The sequence below is a fragment of the Pagrus pagrus genome, assembly GCF_965226575.1.
Source record: "Pagrus pagrus genome assembly, chromosome: 10".
NCBI lineage: Eukaryota > Metazoa > Chordata > Actinopteri > Spariformes > Sparidae > Pagrus > Pagrus pagrus.
The window spans coordinates 9,964,670-9,986,643 of NC_140194.1; positions in this window are offsets into that span (position 1 = coordinate 9,964,670).

Below are 21,974 nucleotides of genomic sequence, written 5' to 3' on the forward strand. Positions count from 1 at the left end.
CACAGGCCGGGAGCCTGGGTGTATGTATGACTGTGAGCCACACCCCGCAGCTGTGCACCTGGAACTGCTCCCATTCCAGCATGGCAGTGAACCCACACACCTGTTCACACCTGAGGCCTGCGCCTCTGGACCGCCACCTCCTCGACTGCCTTTGTTTCATCCATCAACTCAAGAGACTGACACGAGCTGAAAGAGAGCAGGCGGTAAAAAAAAAAACTAAAAAAACTATCAGTGTCCCATCAGAGAAACGTCAGGTATGTAACAGTCTGAGAGAACGTTATACGAAGCTGTCGATGTCTGATTCGATTAGACGTTTGCACTATTTTTCACATCTCTGTGTAATCTCATCCAGCCAGTTCAGCCGGTGCCTAACACAACACGTTAACATGATGAAATGGTTGACCCATTTCTGGAGTTCAGGAGAGAAACGGTTGTGTAATTTTTTATTAACAACATTCACAGTGAAAGCAACAGGTGTTGTGTGATCTGTTGCAGCTGCGTGTCCTTTATCTCATCTCTGATGTACATTGACTGTACGTCTGTGTGCTGTCGGTTATTTGCAAGAAAGATATGAGAACAGGTTCACTGAGGAGGACTGGAGTCAGATCTATTAGGGCTGTGGAGAAACACCCCATACAAAAATGTAATATATGACATACCCTATATCAAGAGTGATGCTGCCATATGTTACATTATATGTTATGTTAGGCAATATATGATTATTACATACACTCATCCTTGGATTTATGGAGATATATGTTTATAGCATATATGAAATACCCATATTAAAATTTGTGAATGTTGAATTTTGATTTTTTTATTGGTATTGAATGCTGCAGACCTTCATGTTAACAATATATATGTAATCATAAATGTAAATATATAAGTTAATAACATGTATATTTAAAAAGCCATAGTAGAATGTGTATATGTACATATATTGATGAACATTTCATATATATGTCCATTATATTCTATGCATATATGTTATATGTATGAATAATTATATATGTGACATATATGTATTTACATACCTATATATAGATATAGATGTAGCACATATATGAAATACCCATAGTAGAATCTGTAAATGCACATATATGAAAAGATGTCTATATGCTGAATTTTTAAATGGTATTACATGTTGCGGCTGTAATGTGTTGACAATATATACAGTATATAATTGTATATTGAAACACATTTGAAATACCATAGTAAACTTTGTATATGTACATGTATGAAAATAAACATATATAATTAACTTTTCATGTATATGTCAATATATGAAATTGGTCCAATTTCTAAAAGGCTTCACATATGGTTTGTACATATAGTTCATATATGAGAATTGCATTTATGTACACACTGCACATTTGCATATGGGAGTCTTTCTTGGAACGTCTCCTATTCTACTGCCGTATTACTGGCTCTAAAATACATGATGCAGTAAATATTACAGGCAATTATAGATTCGACAAAGTCACAATTGTCTTTAGACATTTAGAGTTTTACATTTTTACATAAATCCTTTAAAAATGCATGCAAACTTTAGATTTATTGATGATCTTAAGAACACATTTGTGGTAAAGCATCCTAAAGTCATCTTTCCCTTACTTGGCTTTTCATTGAGCGCCTGATGATATTTCAGGACCGTCTTTAGTGAATGGATCTTTGTAAGGTGTCATCAAATGGCCGAAAGCTCTCTGAAAAGAAAAGTGATAAACATTTTCCACATTTTGATAACTTTGTTTCAAATCTATTTCTCTAAATATAACATGTAAATGTATATAATAATCAATAATCAATGTAAAAGTTAGAAAATAACCCAAAATTTCTGATATCATACGTGACTCATGTTAAAAAACTCATGACTCAAATGACTTTGGCTTCATGTGGACTGTGTGGGTGTGGTGTGATTTACTTTGACTGACAGCATCATCACCCTGCCAACATAAACAAACAACCCAACAGCTGTCATCAGAGATCTTTACTGTATATTGTTCGATCCTGATTTGCATTGAAAATACATGACATCACTTTTTCCAACACAGATGCACCTCTTAAACCAGAGGAGTTAACACAAATAAGGACCTACCACATGAGAAATAAAACTGATTGATGATTAATACATTAATGTGCATCACTGATTATTTGCTAGCATTCCTAAAAATATAATTATTCAAGTACAAACAAATATTCCGGGAACGAAAACAACAAAAACCTCAGTTAAAGTTCACCAGCTTTGAACATGACGGTTAAACAACAAGGGTTTTGTTTCTGTTTGACAGGTGGTCAGAGGATGAATAAAAACAGTGTCACATATGTGTGACTGTGTCACTTTGCAGAAACAGCACAAACACTCTTTACTAATGACTTCACCACTGCAAACAAATGTGGGAGGTCTGAGCGCGCTCAGTTGCTCCACAGCGGGGCTGCCTGCTCTCCCTCATGCCTGCTGACAGGTACCGTATTAGACCATCTGTCGTGCTCTCTCACTGCTGTTTAACCTCAACAAACCGACCAGATTTAACAGGGGAATCACCTGTGAGGGCTGACCACCAGCTTACACAGAGAAAACAAGTGGATCCAAGGAAAAACACAACTGTGGATACTCCGTATACCATCAGCCTGATTTATGTTTTATTTATCTATTTCACCAGGAAGTCCCATTGAGATCAAGAGAGACCTGTCCAAGGTGGCAGCCGTAGAAAATAACAACATGCCTCCTTCAACACATTCCTAATGATGCCCTTAAAGTCATCAATGCACATAAATGTGTCTAATTTCAGATCTCTTTGCAAGTTATTCCATGACCAAGGTGCAAAGTATGACAATGCAGTTTTCCCTAAATCTGTCAAGACATTAAGAAAGCAGCCACTGGGAGGAGCGTACACAGAGGTCATTTGGAAGTTTACCGGGTGTCGTTTTATAGATTCAAAAAAATATACTTGTGCCGTCGTCTGCGGGTGGTCAATGATGTCCAACCCCCCAAATTGTAAAGAATACAATGGTGAGTAAGTGACTAAAGATGAATGGTACAATGAGACAAAGCTTGTTAAAATGGCTGCATGCATATACAATATGTCGTCTCCTTCAACCCGCCTCATCAGTTAGTTTCCTACATGTCCCAGAATGACTTTCAACGACTCCGAGAAACAAGTGAACTTTTCGCATGAATCTGATGCTTATATGCGACATAGTTAGCTTCTTCCACTGTTATGTATTTTGTTTTCATTAGTGTCATCTCACAGGTTTGATTCATATGGTTTTGAAGGCAGAGAAATACATATCTAAAATCTCACTTTGCTCCAGTTTCTAGTCTCTGTCTTTGGCTTTGAACTACAGAGGCTGACAGGGAAAAAAGCAAAAAGTGTCCAAAATTATCTGCAGTTATCACACTTGTTCGTATAAAATGAGGAGGTTCTCTCATGTCAGTGCAAACAACTTCAAGTAATGTCCATATTAATAGTAACACATGCATATGCAGGTCCATTTTATGCTTGATTTGAAACCAGTATGCTCCTGCTGATGTGGTAAGCCTCACAAATCTTAACACATTTTGTGTGTATTATAAGCTGAATTAGTGGAACAGCTAACAATAGCAATGCTAAAAATAACAGCTTTTGAAATGTGAAATAGCACCTGTGTGCTGAGGCTTAGTGTTATATTTAGAAACAGTGAGTTGCTTTTTATGGTGTCAGCAGAGACTGTTGCTGTTTCATGTGAGCTGGCTCGTCTCTGCTGCAAAACACTGTGAGAAAGCATTGATGTTTATAAAGTCAGATCGTAACACCATGATTGACTGAATACTGAGGCCACATAATTATTGTTTGGTCTGTGTGAAACTAGTCTGTGTCATTCTGGACATAATGTGACGTGTTCACAGTTTGTTTTCTATTAAACTCTTTTGTAGCTTCTTCGAAAATCTCCTGACGTGACATTAGATCGACAGTGTCTGCTAACTCTGTGACACTGAAAAACAACAATACTGAACCAAGGTCTGAACAGACATCGCCAATATCTGTTTTCATTTATTCTTTAATCTTCCAAGACGGACATATTGGTTTAATTATCCTCTTGTTTCTAAGTTTATTAGAGAATAAAGCTTTGTGCCTGAGAAAACAATAACGCCAACTGCGCTGAAATGTCTCAACAATGAGCGCTGCTGTCAGTCTGAATGTCAGCCATGCGTCTCTGCTGGGAACGGATGTATCTTTCCAGTTTGGCATGAGGCACCTCCAAAAAAGAGGCTACCTTTCATCCTCCTCAGTCTCTAAGAATAATAAACTTTCCCTCTCCTCTCTATTTGTATCTGACCAGTGCGGAGTATTAGTCAAGGCTGTCACTGGTGAGAGCCCAATTAGAGGTCTGAGACCGCCCTGAGGGCTTATTTTCTGCCCTGTGTTTTGGGGACTCAGTTGCCAAGCACTGCCATGTGCGCTGAAATCGTTAGCAGCTCTCTGGCACGTCACCCTGGGACTCTAAATACTTTAATTCTCTATGGTTGTCTCTGAATTGATTAATTGGTTGTCTACACACATACACAAGCTTCTCTGTCTGAACAGCATCCAGTGTGTCGATACCGAGCTCTGTTTTTCCGTCCGTGTTGCTGTCAAATGTAAACTTCCGCTGCTCACGTCTAATTGGCTAAAGCATTATTTTTATAAGCCTTTATATTTTTATTTGTCTCTTTACAAGTTACCTCTAAAGCTGTCTCTGAAGAGAGGATATTTAACCTTCATTTGCTTACCCTGAATACAAAAACCTAACCAGACGTGTTTTTCTCTCTCGTAATGTATTCAAGAATTATTTTTAAATCCTGACCACGTTCAGCTCCAACAGTATCTTTCTCAAAGCTGCGAGTAATTGAGGAAGAGGAGGCAAAGTCTAGTAACTCAGATGTATAAATCAAGGCACATACAATACCAGATAAAAGCAACAGAGACTACCAAAATGTAAAATGTCGGTATTTCAGTGAGTAGTCAGCAAGACAGCTGGACTAATCAAAACAGACCAAAAACTCGTGTGGTCTCCTGCAACAAGTGTTAATGGTGCAAGACCACCCACATAGTCTGCACACTATGACAAAATCACATTTTTTATTGTTTCAATATCTGCTCAGATTCAGCTGCTGCAAGATATATGAACGTTTGCAACATGGCTTCAAATCGTTTCCAAGCCTTTGGTTTCTGAGGTCAGATTTATGATGATTGGTGACAGTACTGTACTATAGCTAAAGACTGGAATCACAACAATGTCACAGCTACTTGCAGCATAAAGTTGCAATGTTATTGCCGAGAAACTGGAAATACGTGTTCTGTGATTGTTTTGTAGGAGCAGCAAAAAGTAGTTATTAGGTACATAATAAGGAAATGTTGTTCATTAACTCACCTGGCAAGACGCAGAAATGTCTCTACAGAATGTACCGGTAAGATGTTCGCTGACAGAAGAGCATTTTTCATTTGTTTTCTACCAAAACAGGCAATCTTGCAATAAACCATCCTTTCCCAGTGGCCACAGCATTATTCGGTTATTTGGGAGGGTTATGTTTAGGCATGGCAGGTTCCTTTGTTGAGCTTAACGAAAGACCAAGGTCTGTTTTAATCCAGGAAAAAGTCAGCAATAACTTTGGATGTAAGGTTTTCTATTAACATTTAATCACTGTCTCTCCCTATAACCTTACCAGAAGTTCTTATGTTGCCTAAACTTAAACACAGACTGCTGGATGCAAACCCTGGACCTTGGTAAACCCTCATCCACCCCAACTTCCCAAATCAAATAAACATTCTGATGTATATTGATTCAGAAGCTTTTTCCACTAACCATATCTATATAAAATAACAATAATGAGCATGAGAGGATTTATCTTTGTTATGAATTTGCTGCATGGAGCCGCAGACCTTGTGGAAGTTTTGTGAGAAACTGATAATTAGGGTATGTGTCCTCTGCGGCTTTCTGTTTGGTCCACTGTGGCCTGAGCTGTTCCTGTAGGTTTGATGCAAGCCTGTGAAATTCTTGCTCTCACACTCACCTCACACATGAGGGGGGCTCCACCTCCTGGACTCGCCTGTGGGGCTTCAACAGCCACGACCTGAAAGGTGCAGAGCATGTGGTGTGTGGTGATCCGGCCGATCACCACACAGTATGAGGCATTAGGAGACATGGCGCTCAAAGAAAATGTATCATCCTTGCATCACTAACATGGTCACTGATCTTTGCTCGAAAATTACACACATACGAATAGTACTTGAGCACAAGTGTCTAATATTTGATGTACTTAAATATCAGATACTTGATACAATAAACATATTTAAGTATTAAAAGTACAAGTAAAAGTGAACTATACATATAGAATTTACTGTATACTATTGGTTTTACCATCTGGCAGATTATAAGATTGGATTTTCGGCGGTTCTTTAATTATCTGAATCACTTTTTTTAATATAATTGCAGAAAAAGCAAATTAATTCATTTGATGCAGCTCGAATCTGCAATGTAACTAGTTACTAAAGTTAGCAAATAAATGCAGTTGAGTCAAAAGTACAATATTTGCCTCCCAAATGTTGTGGAGTGAAAGTATAAAGTAGCAGGAAATGGAAGTCACTGGTTACTGGTCATAGTTTTATTGTATTATGCAGCAGCATAATGTTGGAGCGGATCGTCACTCGTGATGTCATGATGATGACAGTGGTGGTGTTAATAATGACGATGATCCAGTCGATGTTGCTACATGCATTTTGGTTTATGGCAGCAAAACATTGCTTTAACTGTCTGTATTGATTTCCTTCTGAAAAACACTTGATTAATATTTGATGACATGCAAATAAAGGTGGAATTGCATTGTAAAAAGAAAAGAAAAAAAAGGACGTGTGTGTTAATAGCTTTTAAAACACGAACAACGTGGAGGTCCTCTAAATGTACCATATGGTCCCGGCAACAAAACCACACAGTCTGAGAGGAGGGGGGCGGAAGAAAAGCTCTGACCTTTGGCTGTCTACAAAGCATTCCCTAGACTATGGACCCATTGAACTGAGCTTCTTCAGAGGTTTCATATAAAGAGCATCTCTAATGTGACCGCCATGCACAACTCACCGCAAACACCAACATCACCCAGGAAACTGATTCTCTGTGCAGCCTGCCAATGAGCTGTCTTTACTCTTCAACCGTGTGGATGAGTCCGCTGCATCCACGGCCTCGTTTGTCGAGGTGCTTTGTTCGTATGTAAAACACGCACTCTGTGTTTTCTCTCTTTGTCTCACACATGCACACGCACATGAAGCCAGAGTGTCATGTGTCCGTCAGTGCAGTTTGTAAATCCGGTCGGTATTCTTGGCTTCGCTCTGCGGAGGATATCTGTCTCCAACTCAACATCTGTTTAGCAGTCCTGTCAGCTGGAACAGTGGATAATCTCTAATTCTTCCAAATGTGGCACGAGTCGTGCATAATGCTGGCTCCATGTCAGGGAGTATAAGAAAATAAATGCACATCCAAGCAGCTCTGCCAGGATATAGATTAAGTGCAACTGGGTCTTATTTATGCACTTGGTTGGCCCTATCTGAATATTACAGCATCGCTGTGCCTCCAGGAGCCCAAAATATAAACACTGAAGCTCATATTTAATTTATTGGCTGGAAATTTAACTTTTAGGTTCGTCTATATTTTGTTGTTTTTCAAACCACCAGGCTGTCGGTTACTTCAGATGTTGTAGAAAACGGCTGTTAGAAACGCTCAACACATTTTAAAAAAAAAGCCTCTTATCTGCTCATTGTGTTTGCTCAGCCTGTATACTCCATGTTGGATTTGGTTGGTGTTTTTATGATGCTTATCAGGTGTGACAGCTCTTTGTCGTGACGATCTTCATGCTTCATAATGTCTTCAGTGTAATCTACCGCAGAGTCAAAGTAAAAAGAATAAAATAAAAAAAAGATGGAAGGGGGACCGTAGCTGCAAAAAGAATGATTTGTCATTCATGCCTCTTATGAATGGCTTGATTAAGATCTCGCAACAGCCGCATTTCCGCACTTTCAGCCAGGACTTATGTTGTTATTCCTTCGCTCCGCTGGGAAGGCAGAGGAGGGCTTGGTGTAAACACCTCGAGAGGGCTTTCGCTCTCTTTCTTGTGCAGGTGAGAAGCAGCCCCTCGCTCCACAATGCACCTCTGCAGCCCGAGCCCCCCAGCACAGCAGCTATCTTTTCAGCGGGTTCGGGGGGTCACTATTTTCCCACCGGGGGGAAACTTTCTGTTTTTTTTCAGCTCATATACGACGGATGCATTATGGCCTTCTGAATGAGAATCGTAGCTTTTCAATGTGCATTCCTCTGGGTTTCTGCTCATACAGAGGGCCAGTGAATGAGAAATCAGCATCTCTATAAAACGCTCTTTTTGGCACACAGTCCCCCCTTCTCCCTCCTCCTCCTCCTCCCTCCTAACTCCGTCCCTTCCCCCCGCTGCCATTCTGTTGAAGTTGAGGAATCCATAGGAGGTTTATTTGAGATGCAAGCGCAAGTGTGAGAACACTGGGCTTGGGAAAAATCCCTTCCTTTGGCCCTGAATGGGGGCATTTGAAAAACCGGACGTTTTTTCAGGAACTCCTTCAGCAGCAGGCCTCGTCGTCTGTCAGCGGGACAAAACACTGCTGCCATTCAGGGAAAATAAAGCTTCATTACCGCCTAATTTGATTGAGTTTCGTTTTAAAAGTCTTTTGTTTCTGTTTTTGTCATATCGGGATGATAACTGTAACAACCCAATCTAGTAAACACATTAGAGACCCGGACAATGTTTTGGGGGCAAGGATCGGATGCTTTTTCCATAGCTGAGGCTCTGCTTAGCTACTGGTGTTGAGCAATGAAAAGAGAAGTCAGTCACACAGTGATACCCAGCCGCTTCATTCAACCCTGCTCCCATTTACACTTTCTGAAAACATCAAAGTCGCTCGCTGTCGGAGTCGAATCAGAGCAAAAGGGACACAGAAGGGATGAAAATTCAGAAGTCTCTTTAAACTCGACATCAAAATTGGCTTTCATGAGGACCAGTTCAACTGTCAGACGCATGAATAATGCATTTCACTCAGGGGTTATTGGGTTAATTTGTTCCTCTTATTTTACAACACAATCATTTATAGGATTTTATCGTCTACTGTACATTTCCAATACAACCTCCCATGCATCCATAGTTCTGCTGCTAAACAAAAGCTGCACACCCTCATAATAAAGATTTTTCTGCTGACACCCTGATGGTATTTTCAGTGAGGAAGTGGCACTATGACATGGATCAAAGGATGATATTTGCAGAGGCATCGCCGGCGCAGCATAATGAGATGAATCCAATAACAATGTTGTAAAAAACCATCCATAATGTCGACTAATGCACAGATACGGACGGCTGCGGGAGGCTGGCTGTGAATACAAACTCTGTCTTGGCTCTCGTCAACAGACTCTTTGGGGTTTTTTTTCCCTCCTGCTGGCGTTTCTGCACACAACGTACTTCTAATGACACTGCTCGGGCTTTTTCACTGATGGCAGGGAGGCTTTTTAGAAACCTCGTTGCATAACCGCCCACAGGCTTTACATATTAATGCTGCTGAAGTTGAAAATTAGTATGCGGCTATTTTTATTTTTAGCCAAATAGCCTAATACTGGAAGTATTCTTGACAAAACCACACCGCAAACCTTTTATTTCGCTGCCCAGACTTTCTCTCGGTGAGACTACGCCGATTTTGAAAATGATCTACAGAAAGAAATGTGCTTGTGTTTACTTCCAAATGGGCCTCTAGTGCCTGGATGAATTGGATCAATGCGTTGTAACTGACGCTGTCTCATTGTGCTGAATATTACAGCTTTCTGGGAACAAAAGTCCCCGGAGATGAAGTTGACACAAATCCAATTGTGCAGGGACGTAGCACATTTGTGTTTCATTCAGTCTGCTGTGGCTGATTTGTGTCTGCACGACGGCTGGAGCTCCAACGTTCTGGAGTAATGTCATGAAAGCTCCCAGAGGAAAGTGTGTGAAATGACAAATGAAAAAGTCTTTTCCTCCATCCAAAAATTGATGCCATTCTACTCGGGCTTCAACTAAGGCTTTTTTTTTTCATTGTTAATGAGTCAGTTGATTTGCTCAAAGGTGTCTAAAGTGACGTGTTTGAAGACCAAAATAAAAAAATAGTCACTTATTTATGAAGTATGATATAGAAAGGCGTTAAATTTGGATATTTGAGAAACTGGAGCCAGCGAGTTTTTAGCATTTTGGCTCGATGAATCCCTGAAACGATTGATTGATACCCAAAATTGTTTCTGTCATTTATCTAATTGACTGGTCGACTCATTGTTTCACGTCACATGTATCTTGGTTAACCTCGATCCACCAAGCACAGCTCTATATACACCTAAATGCGTCACACACTGTTCCTTAATATTTGTTCTCCTCACACTTTGGGCTGAAACCCACCAAGCTGTTAGAATAAACAGCTTTTTGGGAGGTCTATCACTTTAATTAACACTGAGGGGGTGAGGCTGACAGCTGTGATGGCAATAGGCGAGCCAATCGCAGGTGCTGTGAGGGGCACAGGGAGGAATGCGAGGGAGTGTTTGACAGAAGAGGCCATGTGCAGAAATAAGATGACAGGTGGTTGGTCTGATCCAACGCCAGGCTGCCAAAACGAGTTTGCCTCTGGGAGCTCCGGAGAAACATGACAGTGTTAATGAAAATGGCAGCGCCTAAATGTGTTACGCTCCACAACAGCAGCCCATCCCAAGGTTAGGAGAGTTTGGAATAAAGCCTTAGATAACCTGGAATAGAAATTCATGAGCGCTATGAGAGGAAGGTATTTTTTCCACTCGACTTGTGGACTGAATTGAACTTTACTGGAAATATTTTGCTCCATAAAAGTTTCTAGTTAAGGTTTCCAACTCTTAACTGGGTCTCTTAATACAGTATGGCTGTGATCCATCTCTGAATATCATGTTGGATACTGAACTTCATTTAACCGAATCTTCGGTTCGCTCTACATATTAGACTCACTTTGATGTGTGTAGATGACTTAAATCTGATTTTTTTGTTGCTCCGTCGTTCGAAATCAAACATTTAAAAGTTGCTCCTCTGTGTGTTTTGTAAGTCTCTGTGGGAGCTGCTCTAAAAAAACCTCACGGCTTACAGGAAGTAGAAACAGACGCCCCTCAGGTGCAACGCAAGATTGACACACATGTGAGCACTGAAATATTTTTTTAAGGAAAGGCTTTTTCGTTGGTGTCTGCACACGTAGAAACATTTGTCACTCAACATAGTATTGTATTGTATTAGCTGCTTTTACATATCAGCCAACAAAACACTCCCTGCATCGGAGTGGTGCAAGATCCTTTACTGAAGTAAAAGTATTACTCACATTGTACGAAACAAATGTACCTTACAGTTAATGTTTCTGCAAACCACTAATACTTTCAGATATGTCTTATGCACCATATTGACATATCTATAATACGTGTCATATCACGTTCACGTTTCATGTTTATGTCCTGAGTGTCTCATCAGGAGGTGAAGCGGGCGGCGGTGGACTGCAAGGCGAGAAGGCTTCCAAATATTAGTTGGTTGACGAGGGACCGCAGTGTTTCAGCTGGACTTTTTTAATGAGACCTCAGGACAGTTTGTAGCCTTGTTTGTCTGGCAGCAAAAAAATATATATTTTTGACAAGAAGTCGCAACTTCTCCAGCCATGTTTGTGGTATTTTAAGCCAAAACACGATGTTTTCCAAACCCCAAGCCAAGTGGTTTTTGTGCCTTAACCTAAGCAGATGATAAGCACAGTGTTGTCACAGCATGAAATAGAAAAATGTAACATTTATAATGGAGATAGAGTTGAAATCTGGGTGGTCAACAGAGGTTCTGCTACACAAGCGTTTTGGGACATAGATCTCTGCTTCTTTGAGAGATTTTGGGAAATATTTCCTTCAAACAGTTGTTTAAATGAAATATTAAAGTACTTTTACTGAAGTACTGTTTGTATAAGTACAATTTTGTGGTATATTACTTGAGTATTTCCATCTTATGCTACTGCTCTACTTCTACTTCCACTACATTTTGAAGGCAAATATTGCACTTTTTACCTCACTACATTTATTTGACAACTTTGATGACTCTACTAGTTAATTTTGCAGATTTCGATGATTAAATTAGTTTAATTAAATGGTTAATTAAACTTTGGTTTATTGTTATTTCAGTGATAACATTGGAATGCTTTATAAAACATTTATCAAGCAATTGTAAGTTGCAACTAAATAAATGGTTTATAACACGTCATTATGTTTATTTACCTATAAACGGTAATTGATGGAAGCGTTACCTGAAGTAATTAGTCCCACCTGCAATGAACACATTCATGCATCATAAATTACAATCCAGTGACATATATTGTTCTGAAATGATCAGTTCTGCATAATGATGTTCATGTTTGGTATTTCGATGCTAATATTTGCACATTTATTTAAGTAAGACTTTTGATTGTACGACTCTCACAGTAAGTCAGTAAAAGATCTGAGTACTTCTTCCATCACTGGTTTGGAGCCACTGGTTTCATCCTTAATAATCTATTTATAATCTAAAATCTTAATGAAACAAATGAATTTTTGCCTGATTAATGTGAATGATAAATGAAAAATGTAGTAAAGTAGACGTAGAAAATAGTAGAAATTGAAATACTCAGGCGAGTACAGATACCTCATGATCTGCCAGACTCGAACTAAATCAAGTTTTCTCCCCAAACATGATGCAACTACTACCCTCACCAGCAATTTCATGCAGGAATAAACACATCCACATACACTTAGCACGAATCCCTCTTTTCTATCTTTCTCTACCAACCAAAACATTAATTCCAAGTTCAGTGTCTGTACTGAGCTGAATTTACTGCTGGAAAAAACTGCTAAGCACGTACACAAAACATTCACAGCAGTAAACAGCCGGTATGTATTTGTCTTGTGGGCGTACACGCTTGTGTACATATGGATGTGTTTTTTATCCCTGCCAGCATTATTCCACCGTATCACTGTAGATGTTCTCAGTGTCAGCTAAGTTTCCACCGCGTTGCTGCTGCGCGAGGCGCCGAGCATGCCGGGGCCTGTTTCTTAAGCCTGCCATTCTGACACACACAAAGTGCTGCTCATCCAGGCTTTGTGTCGGAGATTAGGAGAGCAGATACGCTGCAGCCACAGAGAGACACATTCAAAATTGCTGCTTCCGTTTTCTCACATATACCCCGGTAGGTTCCTGAGAACACGACGCAGGATTTGTCCCAGGTGGAGCAGTGAAAGTCTCAGCGGCAGCCCCCGTGATGTCACAGCTTAAAAAGTGAAATCTAACTACAGTACAAGGAATTAGCGAGTCGCCGCGAGGAAAAAAAACGGTTAAACCGATAATCTGGAGTGTTATTAGCAAACACAGTAGACTTTTGGAAAGTAAGTTAACTAGCCTGACAAGTTAAGGGTTTTAACGCTGAGCTCACAGCGCAGCACAAAGGACGTCCAGTTGTTTCTAACTGCTTTTCAACCAAAGAACAGCACGAGCCATCATGTCCAATTAGTGTTGCGCTCTTATGTCACAACCCAGAGGTTCAGAGCCGCACTGAGAGCAGCAGGAAAGGATTAATGGCCCCTGAAGCATGTTGAGGTAGTTAGAAATATACTGTAGAAATGGGTGCAATTGTTGGACTGAACCGTCTTTTTATCCGTCATCCAATCATCTTTTGGAACCAAATGTTTTTTTTTTAATCTTTGCTTTCTCAGAGCTTTTTATTTGTCCACTTAATAAACTGTTTGCAATTGTTCTCACAGTTTTATGGAAGACGCTTCATTGTCTGTTCGATCGTATATCAACCTCTGATGTTTGCTCGCAAGACAAGCTTGAGAAAAAGAAAAAAGGGAAAAGAGTTTGAAACACGGCATGAAAGCGCTGATTAAGCGAGAATAAAGACTGACGTTGCCACTGCATGCATGGCTGTCAAAATAATGGATGATTTTTAATGTGCGCGCCAAATAAACCTTTCTCTCCGACGTGTTTGCTTTGCTTTCAGTCGATGGCGATAAAAGCGGGAATCCAGCTGCATGGATGTCAGCGGCGCAGCAGATTGCTGTGAGGCCTGTCTACGCTCATCTCTGGATCCTCCAGCTCCCTTTTCACACACCCTTCATGCTTTCTGTATCTGTCTGAGTCTCCCTGCATGGTTTTGTTTGAGCTGGGTTTGCCTGGGTGGTTCCAATCGGATGCCTTAGACGAGAGTTTTTTTCTTTCTTACCCGCCATTCTGTTAAAACCATACCGGCTGACAGTTGCCTCTGTGAAACCGCAGCTTCGGTTCTTTGTCAGCCTGCTGCATTGTGACAGAAGAACCGCAGGTGCAAAAAAGAAGGAATGGTTAAATGAATAGAAGAAAAAAAAAAAAATGTGGGAGAGGTATGTGAGCGCACATGCAAAAGAAAGCAGGAGGAAGTAAAATACCAAGTCCTGTGGGTGCGAATGTATCTGCGTTTGTCATGGGTGAAGATTTTTGAGACACGTATGAGGCTATTTAATACAGACAAAGGAGACAACACTGATGGAAAAAACTGGCGTCTACATTCTTGAACAGCTCTCTTACTACAAATGCCTTAAATCTACTTGGATAAGCAGTCGATGGCGTCAATCAATACTCTTAAAATGCAGCAGAGGACAAGCACGGGCAGATTCTCTGGATTTCGCGTGGCAGAATTCTTGGCTCTGGGATCTGACAGAAATTGAGTTTCTTATCTAAAATGGCAGAGTGATTTCAGATTTCCTCTGCGTAGGCTGCATTGAATTCTTTCCAGCTCTCCACAGACTGACGGTAATGCCAATGTGTCAGATTTAAAACCTCGAGTGGGCTGTATTTAAAGATACTACAGGTAAACGTGAGCAAAAATGGCTTCACATTGGGTCTCATCTTTGTTTATTTTTGATCCCATCACATGTCTGTTGTATTCCCCCGTGTGTAGGGTGTGGCTGTGTTTTCCATATGGGGCAAAGTTGGGTCTGAGATGAGAGGCGCTGAGAGCGTTTGACTGCTGATACCCTGGAATTCGCTGCAAATACAGCTGGGATCACGAGCGCAGATCACCTTACTGTGAAAAAGAGACTGATAGCAGCTGGAAAGCAAATGAGCATGTGTCAGCCATCTGGAAAAGTCACCCAAAGCACTATACATCCTCTGTGCTGAGACAAAGGAGTCATTTTACTTTATGAAAAGACTTGTTCTCCCTTTTCCACTGCAGATGAAGCAGAATACTTGAGCTCCTTTTTAGTCATATACAACAAATTTGGGATTTAGTGCTCCCTGAAGTCTCTTACAAGTTCACTCTTACATTCAACAGCACGTCCAGTCCCACATTTGATGTGCTGAAAGCCTCTCCCACAGACTCCACCGCACTTTGATTGTTCTGAAGGCCAAACGTGCTCCATGCGAGCCGCACCTGCTGCTGTTAAGCTCTAAAGCAGTTAGCTAAATTTGGCAGGAATGAGAACTAGCTAGTGGAGTTCATGTTTGTTTGTCCATGCAGGCCAGAAACACCACAAACAGCAAATCTTAAAAAGGGCTTAGATGTGGTGCGTGGGCGGCTGACATCTTGTGTGGCAACCATATGTTTCAGTCAGGAGACGACTGAGGTTGAATGCTCTCTCCAGGTGGGACTACAAAGAGAAGTTTGTATGAGGTGTCATCCAAATACATATGAACAAAAAGGGGCTATAGCTTTTGGATGTTTTGGATGAAATTTTATTGTAATTATCGTATGAGTTCTTGAGTTATGGCCAAAAATGTGTTATTCTAGGTCACAGTTACCTTCACCTTTGACCTTTGGCAACCAAATTCGAATCAGTTCATCCTTGAGTCATACTTGACACTTGCACCAAATTTGAAGAAATCCCCTTGAGGTGTTCTTGAGATATCACGTTAACATGAACGATGGTCGGACGACCCAACCCAAAAACATAAAGTAGGGAAAACAAAAATATCGAAATTCAAACCCTGCTTATTTTCTTACTTCCACACATCTGGCCAATTCCTAGATGAACTTAACATTTCTTGACGGATTACCGCTTTCAGAAAGTTACGATGGGGAAGCTGTGGTCCAACAAGCACTTCAGTGAAGCTAACGGACTACATTACAGTGAACAGCTGGCTGAAGACACGCCTCACAACACCACTCGCTAGGTTATAAAAGCTGGTTGGTTAGGGCCTCAAAGTCTCTCCTGGACCGACCACTCGGCCATGACCAAAACCACCATTCTGCTGACAGGCTTGAACAGCATACATCGACTTACGAACACGGTGGGGGAAAACATTCATGTTCGCCTGTACTGCAATAAAATACAATATCTCCCACTGCTGAGGAAGAAACTACAGGACTGGCAGTACACCTGTGTCTCCTTTACTAACAGTTACCTCTAAAGAGTCAGCCTGACCTTAACGGAAAAAAAGGCTTTATAAGTTGTTTCTGCAAGCAGTTTAGTTCGACCCGCATTTACGGTTATTGTTCAGCTGCGACCACTAATGGCTGCAATAAAATTAATGAGAACAAGAGAAGAAAACGGTCAGGTTGGTGGTTGAGACCGCTGTTTATGTCCTGAGCAAAACCAAAAGTCATCAGTGAGTTCTTTGACTTGTAAGGCGCTTAAACTACATCATATATGTAACGTGTCTTTTACGTAAAGTACAGAACTTAGTTATTTGAACCCATAACGTGATCTTTTCCTAAACCTAACCAAGGTTAACCACGTGACAACGAAGGTCCGGTTTGGTTCGCCAGGGATCAGAAAAGTATTTCTGATTCCTTTCTTTTATTTTCACATTTAATCAATGAAACGTTCGGTCCAAAACATTTTCAAAATAAAAGTCATGATAAAAATGCTCATCACAACGAGAGTGACATTGTCAAAATTGCTTCTTTTGTCCAACCAACAGTCCAAAACCCAAAGACTCTTGTTTTTACTATCATGTATGACTTTTTTTTAAGAAGCTAGAACACCAGATTTACATTTTTGCTTGGGCGACCATATTGGACTCATGCATGAACACTCCCAAGTCAGAATAAACAGGGGGTTTCCCTCAGTCTTCCTGTTCTACTGATACTGTGTGAATGCAGCGTTACAAGTCGCTCCTCAGATGAGATCTGTGGGCTGCTGACAACCATTAACTTCAGATGATTGAGGTTGAATGCTCACTTTTTCTGTAATGAGACTTTAACTACGGCAAAACAGCTCAAAGTGCTGCAATGGTGTTGGCGTGTAGCTGCAGGGTAGAAGCTGATATCTGAACCCACAAGTCAAGATTAAAGGTTCACCAAAAGACACTTCAGAGTGGTTCTGTACATCTTAGAGGCCAGATTGTATAACTTGGGGAAGCTAATCACAGCAACAAAAAATGTTCCCCCTCAATCTAAATCTCACAGCATGAGGTATTCTTGCTTGCTGGTATTTCATTCGTCAGTGCAGGTTGTCTCACGATGACACTGCACTTGCTCCAACTTTCTAGGTGTGCCATCTTGAGTTTTGCCCGAGGCTTCTTCAACATTAAACCCCCCGTTGTGCCGACGCAGTGGTCTCATTAAAACGAATGAGGAAGCCAGCGTTTTTCACCGCTGTGTTATTGTCAGAGCGAAAAGGGCCCTGAGGCTGTGGAAACCAGTTATACTCCGACTGGCCCTTGAGCTCATCCAGGTGTGGTTTGATATTCAGACGGAACAGGAAGCCCGTGTATTTTCCACCTCGGCCCTCAGCAACTCGGGAACTTAAGGTCTTGTTACCTCTTTGCTGCTAGTTTGCGACAGGTACAAGATATTTAATCACGTCCACAAATGAAAGGGAAGCTTGTTTTCATGTTCTTGTTCAGCTCCTCCACAGAAACCAACTTTCTCGCCTCTGAATGTGCAGCTCAGCAGTACAAAGAGCTCATTTTCAGCCTCTCCCAGACTCCTCACACCTTCAGTAGAGCTGAAGTGGCAGCTCCAGCTCCTATCAGGCTGCTGGACATAATAGCCGTGTACTAAGTGGACGGCCGGGTGCTTCCAGCTGACTAACAAGAGGCAGCAGCACGGCCGTGGGCTCTCCCACTGGCAAAGACCTGTCGACTGTGGCTTCAGGGTAAATTTCATGTTGTTTTCTGTGCATTTGATCTTTTTTAAAAACAACCATTTAATCTGGCATTATTTTTTACTTGATGTGGATGAGCAAGAACACCACTATGCGTGTCTGTTCAACCAATTAAATTATCTATATCTGTTTGTACACAGAATGGGCGGGGTTTAAAACAGAAGTGGGTGGGGCTTGTCGAAAGTTGTTGACTTAAACGCAAAAATTGATGTGGGTTGATCAGAAGTCGCTATATTCATTATTTGTTAGAAAACTTGTTCCAGGACAGGCTTTGTTAAAATACGTTTATTATATGTCTGGGCAAAATATCTACATTTTATCGCTGTCAGATATGACACACCATATCGTCTTAGATTTTGTAATAATAATGATATGGCATTAGTGTTGTCTTTTCCTGGTATTAAAGGCTGCGTTGGTAACGAGATGTCATTTTCTAAACTTATCAGATTGTTGGATTTCATTAAAAAATCTAATCAGTTCATCATTGAGTGAACATTTCTACCAAATTTTAAAGAAATTCCCTCAAGGGTTTCTTGAGATATTGCATTCACAAGAATTGGACGAACAACTTTAAAACATTATAAAAATAATGCTAAATTATTTTAAGGCCATATCTCGCAGCTCTACTTTTTAATAAACTCAAATGAATAAACTTCAGTCAGCTGCCACAATGAGGATTTTCGGAGTACGAGTATTGACTGACTTTACTCAGATGATACACCTAAATAGTAAATTATCTGTACCAGACGCTTGTTTCAGGCGAGTCCTCGCGCAACCCTTATAATTCACCATTTATTGTGGTTGTGCTTCTTCGCTCAAGTAGTGTACCTTTAACTAATGCTGCGAGGCGTGTGTTATCACAGTTTCCTGTCATGGATATTCTCTGTTACTGTACCTACATGCCTTTTTGGACTCTTTTTCTACCCTCAAAGCTAATTTGGCATCCAAGTGTCTCAATGGTTGCACAGGTCAACGAGAGCATCAGGGGGCTTTTTTTGTTTGATACAGTAGCCCACATATCTATACCGGAGTTTTCACATACTACAGTTTATCACACCCTTCTGAACAACTGATTTACAGTGGGTATTAAAGTGCTTTTCATTGAGATTCTTCTGCTTTCTTCTCTCTTTCTTGCAGCCAATGGTTTGGGTGATTTACATGTCCTGACAGTTACAGTAAATGTCTGTCAGGACACGTCACCGCTCCTCATAAAAGGTAACCTATTTTACCTAATATGTCACTTGTCATATCATTGAATTTTTATTGGCCAGAGGTATGTTTCTTCTTCGGTTTTTGCTTTGATTGGCACAAACGAGAGGAAATGTAGACAATACCTGGGCGAGTAGAGGCAAAAAGACTCAGCCAGACTTTTCCTATATTAGTCATGAAAACCACCATTCACTTTTCACTATAACTCAAACGCCACGTCACAATGAGAGGTTGCAAATCTCTCGCTAATATACTTTCAGTTGTGCTACACAATGGTGGCACCTTATTTGAATGTAGCGTTTAACATACATAAATCTCGATCTTAATAACTGGCCGTGGATCACAAAGAAAAGTGGAAGACTTTTTTAAATCGAGCCGTTTAACAGACACATTACGATGAGGTTAAATATGCGGCGACTCCTACTTGAGCTTTAATTAAAGTTACTGGTGAGAGGACCATCCTGCGTGTTGAGACAGAGGAGATAAAGTCAACGTGGCCTGAAGGCAACTATGACTCACTGATGTTATTTTGGCTCTGGCATTGGGATTTTTTTCCTGAGGGGTGCTCGAGTCTCCTCCTGTTTCACAACTTTTCAGGAGAGCCGCGCTGTGTGAGGCGCAGCTCGCCACGAACAGCCGTCAGGAAAACATCAACAGCCGCCGCCGTCATTCCACTGTTCGGCAAACACCTGACCAAACACAAGACGCCCCAAGACTGTGGAGCTCCGAAACCCACTCGACTCACTGTTAATTAACCTCATTGCATATTAAGCACGATCCGCGAGCTAGAGCATCTCCATAACGAATCAAATCTTTAGAGCTGGTTCAGCACCAATGTTTTTTTTCCCCCTTTTCAGGGTCTGATTCAATTAACCTGCTTCTATTGCAGCAGACGAGCCGGAGAAATTACAGTATCATTTTACATATAATGATCAATAACAGCATCATTTGGCCCAGGGGAGAGGCCCACTGTCTCCGAGGGCTGCACGTCTTTATCCTGTAATTAGACGTCCGTGGTCTCTTCAATTAATCTGAACCCAGAGCGCTGACATTTCCACATCTCATTAATGAACAACAGCACACTTCACAAAGATGGAGTGGACTACACGGCTGCACAGGGATATGAACATGGATGACATATAGTGGCTGCGGACTCGCTGTCTGCAGTAACAATGCGAGAGGCAGCTCCGAATGTTTGGGAGCGTCTAATGGGAAATAGCTCCTATTTGGCCTGCTGACGAGATAGCATACATCTTAATGAGTTTCAAATTAATCTGTTCTTTCAGCCACCAATGAATTCCACTCTTCAACAGTTTTAAGGAGACTATAAATATTTCAGCATGGAAATGATCTTCATCTACTGCCCTAGAATTGCAAATTCATTTCCCTCCACCAGCAGAGGATAAAATGACTGCTTTTGCAAGGATTGCTCTGAAATTTTATCGCGGAACTGACCCATGATAATGGTTTAAAGCTTAATAGGGCTGCCAATTTATATTGCAAATGAAATCTACTTTGCTGCGCAGATACTGCAGGGAATGACTCCAAACTTTCAAGCATCCAATAATGGTAGTATTTGCTTGAAATAATGACAATTTCGAAAGGAATTAGGAGTATTAAAATGTGAAATGGAGCGAGTTGTGGGATTTGTAGGAGCAGCTCTCCTGGCTGGGGAACTTTAAAGTCAATGTGTGTGGTCAGAGTAATAAAGAGAGAGAGCTAGAGGGTGAACAATGAAAAAGTTGCGAGCCAACTGTGCCATAATGCTGAAGATTTACTGGCTAGACTGGGTAGAAATTAATTTTGGATTGCGTCTTATTGGATTTCGGTCTTGTGATGTTTCCTAAAACCAAAATGCAGGTTGATTTGTATGATAAACATCCAAGTGTTTGTCTGCAGGAGGCAACAGCAAACATGCATCTGATTCCACCCCCCCACCCCCCGTGCAGCTTAGAAGAATTAGCCCGATTCCTGTTTCTCACTATCGGCAGAGCATGAAAGCTGCAAAGTGATTTCGGGGCTGCGGATAATTTGCTTGCACCTGCAAAAACTTGAGCTTCTCGCTGCAGCTATTGTGGCGAGATGGGACAAAAGGAAGGGCAGGACGTAGCCCCTGCAGCTGTGCATACAGGACAACACTGCACAACACCAGTAAAGTTCAACAACCGAGCAGACGAAGCCAAGACATAAAAGAGCTGCGAGGAATTCAGACCGGTTGCTTATTTTCCAACACCCAGACAGTGCGAGCATTCACCTTGATAAAAGTCGACATTTTGTCTGTGCTTGGATTCCTGTGACTGACTCTGCATTTACACAGGTCGAGGAGCTTAAATGGAGGGAAGAAATTGGGTCTGATAGTAAGATGTTTGCAGACAGAGAGAGTTGACTGGAGTTGAATATTTGTCTGGCACATGTTTCAGCTATTAGCGTAGTAAACTGCGGCAAATGTGGCAGCGACAGTGAAGAATTAAAAAAATTAAAAGTGCCATTTTCATGAATCCATTTAGTCTGAGGGATAAATGCGTCGCAGTTAATTCCATTGTCCGTGCAAAATGCAAAAACAAAAAGAAGCGATGATTGTTTTTTTTATGGCAGTGAAGACAAATAAAGGCACAATGCCA